Source organism: Vulpes vulpes, chromosome 10 (genome assembly GCF_048418805.1).
Source record: "Vulpes vulpes isolate BD-2025 chromosome 10, VulVul3, whole genome shotgun sequence".
In the NCBI taxonomy this organism is placed as follows: domain Eukaryota; kingdom Metazoa; phylum Chordata; class Mammalia; order Carnivora; family Canidae; genus Vulpes; species Vulpes vulpes.
Genome location: NC_132789.1, coordinates 90,723,683 through 90,737,335, shown reverse-complemented (window position 1 = coordinate 90,737,335; position 13,653 = coordinate 90,723,683). Strand labels below are relative to the sequence as shown.

Below are 13,653 nucleotides of genomic sequence, written 5' to 3'. Positions count from 1 at the left end.
GATCTGAACAGATGCTTCACTAAAAAAGATATATAAATACTCCATTAATAGCTCTTCCTATAGTCAATAATATTAATTATGAGGCAAAAACCCACTGGAAAGTCTAAGATTTGACAGCGCCAAGACTTAGCAATGATGTGGGATAACTGGAATTTTTTATATGCAGCTGGTGGGAATCCAGAAAGGAACAAGCACTTTGTAAAACAGTTTGGTCATTTCTTAAAATGTTAAACATGCCTTTTCATACCACCCAGTGATTCCAATTCTAAGTATTTACCCAAAAAGAAAGGTAAACATGTATTCAAATAAAGACTTGAATGCAAATGTTCACAGCAGGGTTTTTTTCATAATAGTCAACACCTGGAAACAATTCAAATGTCTCTGATCATGTGAACAAATAAAAAAAGATGTTGCATAGTCACACAGGTAAAGGACTATCACTCAGCTGATACATGCAACAAGGAAGATAAATCTCAAACCGTGTGAATGAGGCTCCACATACAGGATTACATTACTTCCACATAAAATCTAGATATTGCAAACAAATCTGTAAGTAGAGAAAAAAGCAGATCATGATTGTCTGGGGGACAAAGGAAGAGGGAGGAATTGATCAGCAAAAGACACAAGAAAACTTTTAAGGGGTGATGGGAATCTTTTTTTACGTTGATTATGGTGGTGGTTTCACAGTTATATACATCTGTCAAATCATATCCAGCTGTGTATTTTATAAATGTGAGATTTATTGTACATAAGTTGCACACTGTCTAAGTTGTTCTTAAAAACAAAACAAAACTCAGTGGATAACTCAAAGAAACTTAAATGAAATAGATTCCAAAAGAAAAAAAAAAAAGAAAACAGACCTTAGGAGAGATGAGAGTCATGGCTCTTTTCATCCCAGATGAAGTGGTGGAAGGTTAGAGTCTCCCCGAGGTAGGTATTAAGAAAACTGGGTAAATCTTTATCAAACTTTTAACTGCTGCAAGATAGATTAGAATCCAGAGATGCCTCACAATTTATATTGACTCAGTCTTCCACACTTGCAGCTTAATATGTATGTGTGGATGTGTAAACAGAGAGTATCCATTGAGAAATGGAAAGCAAAGAAAATGCAACAATTGGAAATCCTAAAAATGAAAAATACAATGCCACCAATAAAGAATTCCATTTAGTTGACCTAACATCAGAGGAAAGGATCGATGAACTTCAAGTCAGGTTAATAGAAATAACCCCAAGAGAATCACAAAGAGAATAAACAGCAAAGATGTAGAAGGGCACCTGAAATCTATAGAACAAGATCGAAAGGTCTAACATACATGTACTTAGAGTCCCAGAAAGAAAAATAAGAGAGAGAGGATACAAGAAGAAGAAATATTTGAAATGTCCGGGAATAGTCCATATTGGACAGTAGCATTAACTCACAGATCCATGAAGTTCAGCAAATCCTCATGTATGATAAACCCAAAGAAAATCACACCTAAGCATTTTGTTATCAAATTTCTGGAATTCAAAGATAAAAAGAAAAAGAATAGCCAGGGAGTCATGGAAACTAGCAAATAATGAAATTAAAAAAAAAAATTAAGGACCGAAGAAACAAATAAATGTTTCCCTTAAATTATATATCCAACAAAATATTCTTCAAGAGTTAGTACATATGAAGAAAAGAGGTGCCTACCCATAACAATCATAACAACTTTAGATTGGTGGAAAATTTAAAGATATTTTGTTTTAATTTAACTGAATTTCTATCATAATTCTTCCAAAGACATTAATTATCTCCTGTTTCATGCATTTTATTTGGAAGTTCACAGGTCTTTGAAACCTAACCCCTGAGTTTAAGCTGACTAATGTGTAAGCAAGTATGATATCGATGTATGCAAAATCACTGGCAAACCACAAGAAAAACTTTTATATGGCCAGGAAAGGTGCTAAGACATAGTATTTAAGAGGATGGATGTTGCCTAGCTACGAACACTGGGTCCACCACTAAATGAAGATATGACTCTAAGGCAAAGAACTTTAATGGTCTTGACTCCATTTCCTCATTTATACATTAAGTGATAGACTAGAACATTTCTCAAGGGGCTCAAGAAAGCTTTAATTTTAATTGTTTTAACAATGCTTGGAATATAATATGTGCTTAATAAATGCTGACTCCTAGTTTCTGAAATCAGATATAAAGTCATTCTAGCACCTGTATGCTACATCGCTCATGGCTTGGTTGAACTAAAAGCAGTAATACTCAAAGCGTCATCTGCAATTTCTGGGGGATGCCCCGGGGCCCTTTAAAGGATATGTAACTCCACAATTTTCATGACACTACTGAGCTACTGTGTGCCCTTTCCATTCCCAGTCTCTCAAAGGTATAGACACGACATCTAACAATGTCATCATTTTATCAGCTCATGGGATTTGTGCTTGCATAGAACTTCCTAAGGTTGGAGATTTGTGTATAAACATATGCATGTTCAGGGATTAATTCAGTTCAGAGCTTCTGAGCTTTTCCCAGAAATCATTGGTTTTACTTGCTGTCATCTCTGTAACCCCATCATTGTTCAATAAATCATAATTTTGAAATTCCCCAGTTGTTCTTACACCTCTATGTAAATACAAAAAGCAACTACACTTGGCTGTTTTATTTCGCAGTAGTATTAGTGTATGTTTTCTAAATTGTAAATTTTTACCTAAGCTGCTATTTTAGTAAATTCTAAAATATTTATTCCAATTTAAAGAAAAATTTATTTGTATTTTTCATATATTTAAGGATGTATTCTTGGCTTGAAAAGATGAGACTGGAAGACTTTCTCAGCCTACAGCTGGACCATCTACATCTGCCGTGGTGAACTCGACAGCTTCCCAATACTTACAAATCTTTCCAGATGAGATTTATGGTGATGATAAATTGTAAAAGTGTGTCAATGCTTGTTAGACCTGGCAAAGCTCAGTGAACCAGTATTTTCTAAAGACTATGATGTTACAAAATCATGCATTAATAAAGGATCCATCCATTCATTGAATATAGATTGTAACGGTTTCATGTCCCATTTTGCAAGTAACCTTTAAGTTATGATCATGTTTCAAATTTGGAAATTTTTGTATCAACAAAATTTACCATTATCTGAAAACACTATTAAATCACTCCTCCCTTTTCAACTGCATATCAGAGTAAGGCTCGAATATTTTTCATATATTTCTACTAAAACAACCTGAATATGTTAAATGTTAAAAAAAAATATTACTTTTGAGGCACCTGGGTGGCTCAGTTGGTTAAGTTCCTGACTCTTGCTTTCTACTCAGGTCATGATCTGCAGGGATGGATCCCTGTGTTGGTCTCACGCTCAAGGAAGAACCTGCTTAAGATTCTCTCTCTCCCTATCCCTCTGCCCCTTCCCTCACTTGCATTCTTCCCCTCTCTCTAAAATAAATAAAATCTTTAAAAGAAAGATAAAAATATCACTTTTTATTTCAAACAATTACATAATGATTGTGGGTTCTTTTACCAAATGCATGGGTAGTACTATAAATAATATGCTTTAGGTTTGTATCTCACAAATCATTTGGGTAGTGCCACTTTGCTCTTCCACAGCATTTACCTTAATGTCACACTAATTCTGTGTCCACCAATTTATCCTTGTCTCTGATACTGGACAAGACTATGTATTTCCTTTTCAGAGTCTGTATACTGCCCTAGACCCCGTCACAACATGCTTTTTCCAGGACCTTTCTTTATAATTACTCTACCTAAACTTGCCTTAAAATCTTCCCTCTTTCTTCTACCTGAATTCCTCAATTTATCCATCTAACCAGTCATTCATTCATTCATTTGTTCATACATCCTAGAGATATTTATTAATCACCTATTACCACTTTCTAAGAGATGAGGATTCAGGAACCTAAAAACCAAAAGAAATGAAAACTAACCAGCGCTAGACCCTTAGGGAATGCTTCATGTAGGTAATGGGGTGTGGACAGACTAGAAGCACAAAAATTCAGTTAAAGTGTGGTTTCTTACACATCTGATGGGAACACAGGAAATCTGCATCCAAACCTGACATGGTACATTGGCAAAAGCTTCCTCAAAAACAGACTTTAAGCTGCATCTTCTCGAATAAGTAAGAAATCACAAGGCATAGAAAACAAGAAAGGTATTCCAAGGAGCAGAAAAATACGTGCAAAAGACAATGAAACAAAAAAAGAGCTTGGTGATCCATTAGAGTAAAGACAATATGTCCACAACACAGGAATCCAAGTAGGAGCATGATCAAGACCTTGAACTGCAGAGGTAGACAGTAAAGTAAGGCCAGCAGAACACCCGCTTGAAATGACCAACACTGCATGATCTCTACACCACTTACACTGGTTTTTAGCACATGGCATGCAGCACATTCTTGTACTCATACAATCACCAGTGATTATTTATCAAGGACAGTTAATGTAAAGAAACAAAGCCAAACACCATTTTACGGCGTGTAAAATAGACTATGACAACATACAGCTACCAATTTCCCCTACCTACTGAAACAGTTCCAATATGAAGATAAAAATAATTAAGCCAGTGTTACCCTGGTTTGATTTAGATCATCAAGGCCACAACAGGCTGGTGAGGAAAATGTTCTAACCACCCCCAGTGAAGATAGGGAACAAAAGTATGAAGAAACAACTTTTTTTCAGGACCTTCTTTACTGTGTTTAACCTTCTTCTTCCTGTGTGAGCACCATAGTGTCACCCAATGTACCCTACTTGTATCTACCTTTCTCATTTATGGCCCCCACAGTAGGTCTTTCAGTTTTCTTTTTCTCTTAACTTTTAAAAGTCTGCAGTCCAGGAAACCATGCTCTTGCCTGAAGGTAGAAGTCAATATAATCAATGTGACTTTTGCTACTGGGCGAACAAGATTATCCTACTCTTCTCAGTTAAACAGTTATTCCAGGGCCCCCTAGAGATAAAATCCAAAGGACTGCATCAATCCCCAGGATAGGACCAGTGGGGGGAAAAAATAAACTTTTGTGGTAGATGGCCTATGATACCTTTCATATATAACCTTCTTGCCCTTGGCTAAGCCATCAGATGAGTTGCAAGTCTAAATCGGGATAAATTCATATAGCTTCAAAGGGTGGCAAAGAAAGAAAAAATGAAGAAAGATAGCAAATTCACTTAGGCTAATTGGCTAGCTACCCATGGAACAGATTCTCTCAAGAAATACCACAGCTCTCCTATATACCACTGCTGACTTTTTTTTTTAAGTTTAAGACAACACAATAAGAGCTTAAGAATTACTCAAGCCAGTCCCTACAGAAGAGAACCAAAGATAGATGCATGGCGTATTAAATTGTTATTTGGGGTAAAGATGGACAAACAGGAATGTTACTTAACAATCAATGACTGTGAATATTTTAAAACATTTAAAAAAAGGAATTTTACCCGAAGAATCTTCCCTGGGAAAGGGGCCTGTTGCTAATCACATTTACAAATGAATGCTAATCCACTGTAAAAATATCTTGTTTTAAATACTGACACATCAAGTATTGACAATGTTAATGTGTTTATCCAAACCTCTTCCATGTTACAGTTGTCATCCTCTACATACCCCACTCTTTGTGCTATCTTCTTTTTTTTTTTAAGATTTTATTCATGAGCGACAGAGAGAGAGAGAGAGAGAGAGAGAGAGAGAGAGGCAGAGACACAGGCAGAGGGAGAAGCAGGCTCCATACAGAGACCCCGTTGTGGGACTTGATCCCGGGGTCTCCAGGGTCACGCCCTGGGCCAAAGGCAGGCGCTAAACCGCAGAGCCACCCAGGGATCCCCTCTTTGTGCTATCTTGATTAAACTGTATGCTCACAAATATATGACATAAAAGTTTATATGATATCAATGGAACATTAAAATCACTTGCCCCATGTGTTATTAACTTAATTATATAAACCATGGAACATTTAAATACTTATAATAGAGAGTATCTGAAATTGCAAAATTGCAAATGAAACTTGAGAACAGTTAGCAGCTAATAACCTCAATATCCTACATATAAAATTAGGCTAGTAAAATAACAAAACTTCTCTAATAAAACACACAGCATTAAAGTTACAGGGGCTTCTCAAGCTCACAGAGGGAAGCACCTGATCCATGGTAAGGAGCCAAATCACTCCCTCATTAAATTTAGAAATGCGTATCAAGTTTTGAATAGTTTGAATTGATTTACGAAGGTCTAATTAAAAGTCACACATGTGCCGTATCCTGTCCCCAAACTCAAACATCAAGATGGTTCTTCATTACCTAATAAAGCCAAAACTCAGCCTGGCATCCCAGTCCTTTGTAATCCAATCTCACTTTACCTTAAATCTTTTTATAAATATGCCCCATTATAGCCTCATCACTCCAAGCAGGCCCGTATCATAGCACACATTTTTACTGAGTGCTTGGGATCCATGGGACACTTCTATTAGGTGTCAGTGAATGGAATGAGCACTGGACAGATACGGTACCTCCTGCCACCGAACAGGAGTGTAATGAATGCTGAAAACAGACAACTGAGCAAGCAATGATAGGGTAATATAAGAATATGACGGGGAAGCACAGGGCATTGAATGGAATCATAACAAAGCACTCAACGCAGACTGGGAAGGCCAGAAGTTTCTGAAAAGTAGAGTCTAGTTTGAGATTTAAAGGTTGAGGAGTTATTGGTCTCCCAAAAATTGAGCAAAGGGAAAAGAAATGTAGAAATGGAGGGAGAGGTCATAGTATTTTCCACAAAGGAATACTTCAAGGTTGTGCTTGAGAAGACCTGGTGTCACTCCTTCTCCCTCCACAGCCCAGTTCCACATGGGCATGCAAGCACATGGACCCACACACGCATCCCCCACGCTTACCCCACTCAGCTGCTTCCTGCTCTGTGCCTTTCCTATCTTCTGCCCAGAACACTCTTCCCACTCTTCTCTATATTTAAATCCTACAGGTCTTGCAAAGTCCCACATCAGTCCTCTTTTAAAATCTCAACGAAGAGTCAGGTCTTCCCCAGAGAGCCTTCAGGATGCCCATCCTGCAAAGCTCTCTCCTTTAGGTTCTTCAGCTCTTACTAGAAAGGCACCACTCATGTTAAGCTCATTGTTAAGTGCTGATGTGTGTAATGCTGAGACTATTTCTGGGCTCTGTTATCTCTACACGCACACTGTAAATTCCCTCGAGTCAGGGACTGTGTCATAAACTTTGCTTGTATGTCACTCAGCGACAAGCATAATCCGTAATAAAGCTTACTGGGAGAAGTACAAAAAGTTGAGCCTCTGAGAAGAGTGCCGTAAAATATAAAAGAAGTCGAAGCTTTCAAAAATTACAAATTAAAAAAAAAGTTCTTTTAATTCTTCTAGTTTATCTTTGAGATAGAGTGGAGACAATGGCATTTATATCAGGTATAGGAACTTGCAGGGGAGGTGATGAAATGCAGATGATGGCACGGGACTGGTCAGGCAGAATCATTCTATTTTTGTTTTGTTTCACATCCGTTCCTCAAGAAAATAATATTCATACTGCCACAAGTAAGACCAAATTCAAAGTAACAAATTTAAGGCCCAAGGTATAAAATGGTGTTAAGTATTCTAAATGAGTTTAAATCCATTCATATAAAGAAACTGCATTACAAAGTACTGGAAGCAATTGTAGATGAAATAAGGGAATAGTTAAAATCATCTTTAAAAATATTATAATGAAAAGAAGGGTTGATAGAGAACAAAGAGCGCGATGATAGTCATTCCAGGCATGATTCCCAAGAGATTCTTAAAACTATGGTATGTGAGTATTCAAAAATGTGAGGCGTTACCTATAAGCTAGTGAAGGGTGTCAAGGAGCATATCATTATCTAAAAGTAATAACTTGGTATCTATTCTGCAGAAAGTGGAAATGCATTTTAGCAAGGAATCTGAGCAGTCTGTCACAGTATACCCCTGGGCCACACAAGGGGATGTAAACTCCAAAGAAAGAGAGTTACTTGATGTTATTTATAACCGGTTGGATATCCCCAATAAAGAGGACTAGTAATTCGTAGAGTCATGTAAAGCAAGAGGAAGGTGTCTAGGATCATGCCAGACGTCTTTCCAGTTCAGCATTTTACAGTTACTTGGATAAAGATATTAATTGTATCCTAACCAAATTTATGAATGCTGCCAAATCGGGAAGAATGGCTAATCTTTATCAAGGAATCAGAATCCAAAAATACCTTGACCTTCTGGAACACTAGGCTAACTAAAGGTAAAGATTAAATTTAACTGCAGTATTTTTAAAAGCCCCAACTTAAGCAGTCAAATGTACAGCTGGGGAGAAGCGTACCTGCAGAAGAGTATGGATAAAAGGATGCATGATTAAACAGTATAGTGTGGATGCACAGAAAAGGTGGGGGAAAGCCGGGTTAGATTTTAGGATGATTTACTATACAGTATCCAGAGGAGATAACCAATGGCATCAGTCCACTCATCTATGCTCTAGGCAGCACACCTTGAGAAAAACAGGAGTGCATCCAAAAGAGAAATTCCCTCATGATAATGGGACTTCCAAGGCATGCCAATTAAGGATGAGTTGAAGGAACTGGATAGTACCAATAGAAACACAGAGTTATCATATATAAAAGCATTTTGTATAAGTACCCCAAGAGGTAATAATCAGGGTACGAATATTACAGAGGTAAATAATATCGTTCAATCTAAGAAAAGAATACTTATGCTCAGGATGGGTCAAATAAAGAAACGCCTCCTAAGTTCCAGATGAATCTTGATAAATGGTTTGCCTAAACTGATCTTAATATTCTCTGTGAATATGGAAGTAAGGTCATCTGCTAAGAACGAAAAGAGTAGAGATACTATGGACGGGCTGAAAAACCTGGATAAATCTGGAACAAGGGCTATGGAGAATTTGATATGGAATTATCCAAGAGAGGATAAAATAACTTCCTAGTGCTATTAACCATCTCTTAAGCTGAGCTCAGAATGAATCTGATTCTGGTAGGTCTAATGGCAAGAGATCCAAAGTCTAGAGCAGAGCTGACATTGCTGTTCAAGATGAGTGTGGTAAGTAAAGAGAGGAAAAAATGAGAAAATTGAGGGTGGCCAATGAACAATAATGAGAAAGAAGGATGTTGGGTAGTGAGTGGAACTAGCAGAGGGATAAGAGGCTGTGGAAAGAAAGAGTATAAAATTCGCAGCGTTTTGTTCTGCTGGGGCAATCCTGAGGGATGAGAAGGCCCAAGTGGGTAAATACCAGCAGATTCCCAAAGGGAGGTCAAGCAGGTTAGGGTCCTGTGACCGCCAAACCCACAGATGTTGAATGAAGCCCTGAACAATGACAGCTGATGAAAAACCTCCATTATTTTAGATTCCCAAGGAAAGTAGAATGTCCAGGAGGTCAAAAACTGGACACTGGTAACAGGGACAGGGTAACACAAGTGAAGGTTGTAAATTTTAAAAGACAAAGGGAAATTGGACAACGGTGAAAGAAATAACAGTTTACAAGCAGTTCTGAATGGCATATGGGAGAAGAGCACAGCAGTGTCTCTGGGTGATCCAGATCGTAATATTCCATAAAGCATCAGTACAAAACAAGTATTTTTTTAAAAAATTGTATTCTTGAACAGACCAACTTACAGCATCAAAGCATTAAAAAAACCCATAATTCAATAATTACAAAGACAGTACAATTAACCTTATAAGACACCTACTATGTGCCAGGCACTGTGATTCCAGTGACAACTATCCTGCCACACAGAGAAAGGACATATGTAGATAGGTCAGACCTGGAAAATAATTCAAGATTAAGAAGGTTTTGGTTTGTTTTTTTGTTTTGTTTTGTTTTTTTGTTTTTTTTGTTTTTTTTGCTCTGCCCAACTTCCTTTCCCCAGGGTGTTCACTCCCAAAGCCATTGTCTTTGGTTGGCTTTCTGCTAATTCCTACTGTGGTGAGTAGGAGGAGATGGTATGTGAGTTAATTAAACTGAGTTGCCTTTGATTTTCTGAAAGGGAGGGTTCATTTTATAAAACAAGCATTAATTGCCAGAAAGCATTTCGGGTGTGATATGAGTCACTACAAGCAGTGAAAATCACATTTTTGTGGCAAGGGGTATCATGCCCCAGAGACCCGTAAGTTAAGGGCCCATAAGTTTTAAATGGTAATCATTCTTTCTTACTCTGGGCTGAGGAGGGAGTTTACCTACAGCTCTTCACTCCTTGCAAATAATTCTGTTCATGCTCTAGAGCCCTCATGACTATAGGAAGATAAAATCTGTTGTCTTGAACCCAGGAGAGAGAGAGAGAGAAAAAAAGAAAGAAATAGGTCAGACACTTCTAAACTGTTTGAGAGAAATAAAATAAGCAAATGTGATTCAGGACAGGCAAAATATCCTGACCCCGAGTAAGTCCACTAGTCTACGGACAACCAAATTTGTTCGTATAAAGACCTAAAAATTGTCAAAAGCGCTTCTTGTATCGGGTCAAGGTAGAGATACTCAAAAGTATTGCATAGGCACCTAGTAAATCCTTACTGAATAAATCCAGATGGTCTAGACATTAAAACTGTAATTACTGATATTTTACAAAGAATAGTATCTCTTTCTACAAATTTGCAGAAAAGTAATTAGTAGTATGTAAGACAAGCAGCTTCAGTGAATACCTATAATTAAATGGTATATAAATCAATGCCATAAAAGTTATGTATCGCAGCAAAGAAAAACTAAGCAACTTGCTGGCAAATTTGACAAATAGAAAATATTCGGGTTAATTTCCTCTAAAAAATGTTCCCATCAGTAACATACATTTTGGTTTATTCAAACACTGCTTTAGCTTTCCACTTCTCTTTACCTGGAGAAATTAATTCTTAGGGCTAATTTGATTTTTAGCTAGAAATTTTGGGGGGTATCAATATTATTTAGAAAATCTGTATTCTCCCTCTTATGATTATTATTAATTCTTAGCAAATGTAATCTACAAATGTAAATACAGGATTTAATTTCCCTGATACGGTTCCTGACAAAATTCAAGGTTATCCAGGCTTAATTTATTTTTAAAAAAGTGATATTAACTGAAGATTTAAGTCTTTTTGTTTGAAAAATATCTAGACAAAAACAGTTGACATTTAGGCACAAGAATATTTTATTGGCATATTCATAATAGAAATAACTTAATTTTAGTTATGACTCCTTTAGTTTTTAGTGTGATCTTAAAAGTTTTTCAAAAGAAATGCCCTAAAAAAAGATTGTTTTATAAACCATAGTTATGAGAGATACAAGGAATAAAGTTTATGAGGTTTACTACTTTATTCCCCCTTCAGTGTTGCCAGATGTAAGTCAAATACATTTACATCTTCTACATTCTTTCTTTCTTTCTTTTTTTTTAATTTTTAATTTTTTTCTTCTACATTCTTTAAATGACAGAAAACTATCTTAGATATATTATACCTGGACATCTAAAAGGAGAGCCTTTAAGGGATTATTTATATCCATATACTTTGAAACACCACCACAAGTATAAGTACTTTATATTTCTATCAGGTTTCAAGTAGAGAAAAATACAATTTTTTTTTAAATTTTCTGTGTCATGCCAGAAAGAGATCTCACAGTACAAGAAGAAACAGAATGTACCTACCTATTCACGACCAATTTTTACTAACTAAAGTTTACCTACCTAAGTTTCCTGATACATTTAAAATCATTCAAGCGGACCTCTTTTATAGGAAATGTTTAATTATTGTAACATGAGTTACTCTAGAATCTTGCCTACTATTTTAAGTCTGCAGGCTTTAGGTGTAAAGCCTATTGTTTTGACCAGAAAAATTGTTTTGACCAGAAAAAGTAAAGCTTAAGTATTTTAACTCTGGTTATTTTTCTTTCGGGTCAAACGTCCCTTTGGATAGCTGAGGACTCTGGCCCACAGCCCTAAAAATGCAGTGACTCAAATGTTCAAATACAGCATCAGGGGCTTCATGGCCCCTTGCAGCAGATTTACACTCACTTGTCCAGTAACTGAGCAGAACACAGACAGTCTCACGCGGAGAGTAATAAAGCTCATTCAGCTTTTCCACAACTTCAAACCTGCGTTGGAATTTTAGATTTTCATGTTGTGCTATTTTTACTGTCACTGATTTTTAACTCTTCCTAACACCTGAAGTGACCACTCCCGAGGAGAAAATAGAGCCGTTTTAGGAAGAGCAACAGATTTCCTCCACCCTGGGGGCCGGGATCTAAAACTCTGCACCGCCAAGCGCCTCCTCAACCCTGTGTCCCTCACGGAGGGTGAGCGAGGCCCCAAGACCGGGTCGCAGGCAGGTGCGCACCGGGCACGGGCGCAGGGCGCCGCTCACCGCTCACCGCTCACCGCTCACCGCTCACGGCAAATACTGAAAATGCGCAGGTGTGTGGCCTGTTGTATTTAAAACTCAGACGGGTTTTCGATGACCAGGTGCCTCCGGCCGGTTACCGCTGAGGGAGAGCGTCAGCCTGGCCTCCTTCAACGTGCAAACTGCACCGACTGCAAACGCAGCCTCGGGGAAGAAGCGTGAGCAGCAGCCACACGCGCACGGCCTGCGGTCGCGGGGGCACGAGGCCGCGGCGGCCACCGGGGGGACCCCGGACCCAGACACCCTCCCCGGCCTCCCCGGCCCCCCCCCGGTCTCCCCTGGCCCCCGATCCCCCCCCCCCCGGTCCCCCCGAACCCCCCCCCCCCCGGCATCCCGGCCGCCCCTCTGCACGCCCCGGTCTCCCCGGACCCCCGGACCCCGGTGCCCCGGCATCCCGGGCAGAAATTCGGCGGCCAGATCAGACCAGGCGCGCACACGCACACGCACACGCACCCGCACCCGCACACGCACACGCACACGCGCGCACACTTACTCTTCGCCCCAGCGCCGAGCAGCCCCGCTGGAAGTTAGCGGCTGCCCCCGGCCGCCGCCCCGGCTGTGCGCGCCCTCCGAGCCGAGCGGCTCCCCGCGCAGCAGCCCGCGGGGGAAGCGGCCGCAACGCCGCCGCGCGGCCTGGAGCCCCCGCCGCCCCGCCGCCCCGGCCGTGGGAGAGCAGCGCCCCACCCCCTGCACCCCGAGGCCCCGGCGCCCCGGCCGTGGGAGAGCAGCGCCCCCCCGTGCGCCCCGAGGCCCCGGCCGGGGAGAGCAGCGCCCCACCCCCTGCACCCCGAGGCCCCGGCCGTGGGAGAGCAGAGCCCACCCGTGCGCCCCGAGGCCCCCCTGTGCGCCCCGAGGCCCCGGCCGGGGAGAGCAGCGCCCCCCCCGCGTGTCGCCCCCCCAGCGTGCGCCCCGAGGCCCCGGCGCCCGGGCCGTGGGAGAGCAGCGCCCCCCCGCGTGCCCCCCCGTACCCCCCGCGTGCACCCCGAGGCCCCGGCGCCCGGGCCGTGGGAGAGCAGCGCCCCCCCCCGCGTGTCCCCCCCCGTGCACCCCGAGGCCCCCGCCGTGGGAAAGCAACGCCCCCCCGCGTGCTCCCCCGTACCCCCCGCGTGCACCCCGAGGCCCCGGCGCCCGGGCCGTGGGAGAGCAGCGCCCCCCCGTGCACCCCCGTACCCCCCGCGTGCACCCCGAGGCCCCGGTGCCCGGGCCGTAGGAGAGCAGCGCCCCCCCGTGCACCCCGATGTCCCGGGCTGTGGGCGAGCAGCGCCCCCCGCGTGCCCCCCCCCGTACCCCC

The 13,653-nt window shown here is 41.2% G+C and overlaps 1 protein-coding gene across 16 annotated transcripts in view; it reads right to left on the bottom strand.

Moving 5' to 3' along the window:
• The window catches only part of GUCY1A1 (guanylate cyclase 1 soluble subunit alpha 1), a 62,095-nt gene that overhangs the window by 46,736 nt on the left and 1,706 nt on the right, over nt 1-13,653 (bottom strand). For 2 of the 16 annotated variants that reach the window (XM_026016625.2, XM_026016627.2), the window contains exon 1: nt 12,856-12,997. The exons of 9 other annotated variants lie outside the window; for them this stretch is intronic. The gene's annotated coding sequence lies outside the window, so the exon portion shown is untranslated. Of the gene's footprint in view, nt 1-6,863; nt 7,126-9,694; nt 9,770-10,181; nt 10,261-11,977; nt 12,059-12,855; nt 12,998-13,653 lie in introns of those variants that run through there. 5 more of the 16 variants (XM_072724904.1, XM_072724905.1, XM_072724906.1 and 2 more) reach the window with 5 other exon arrangements.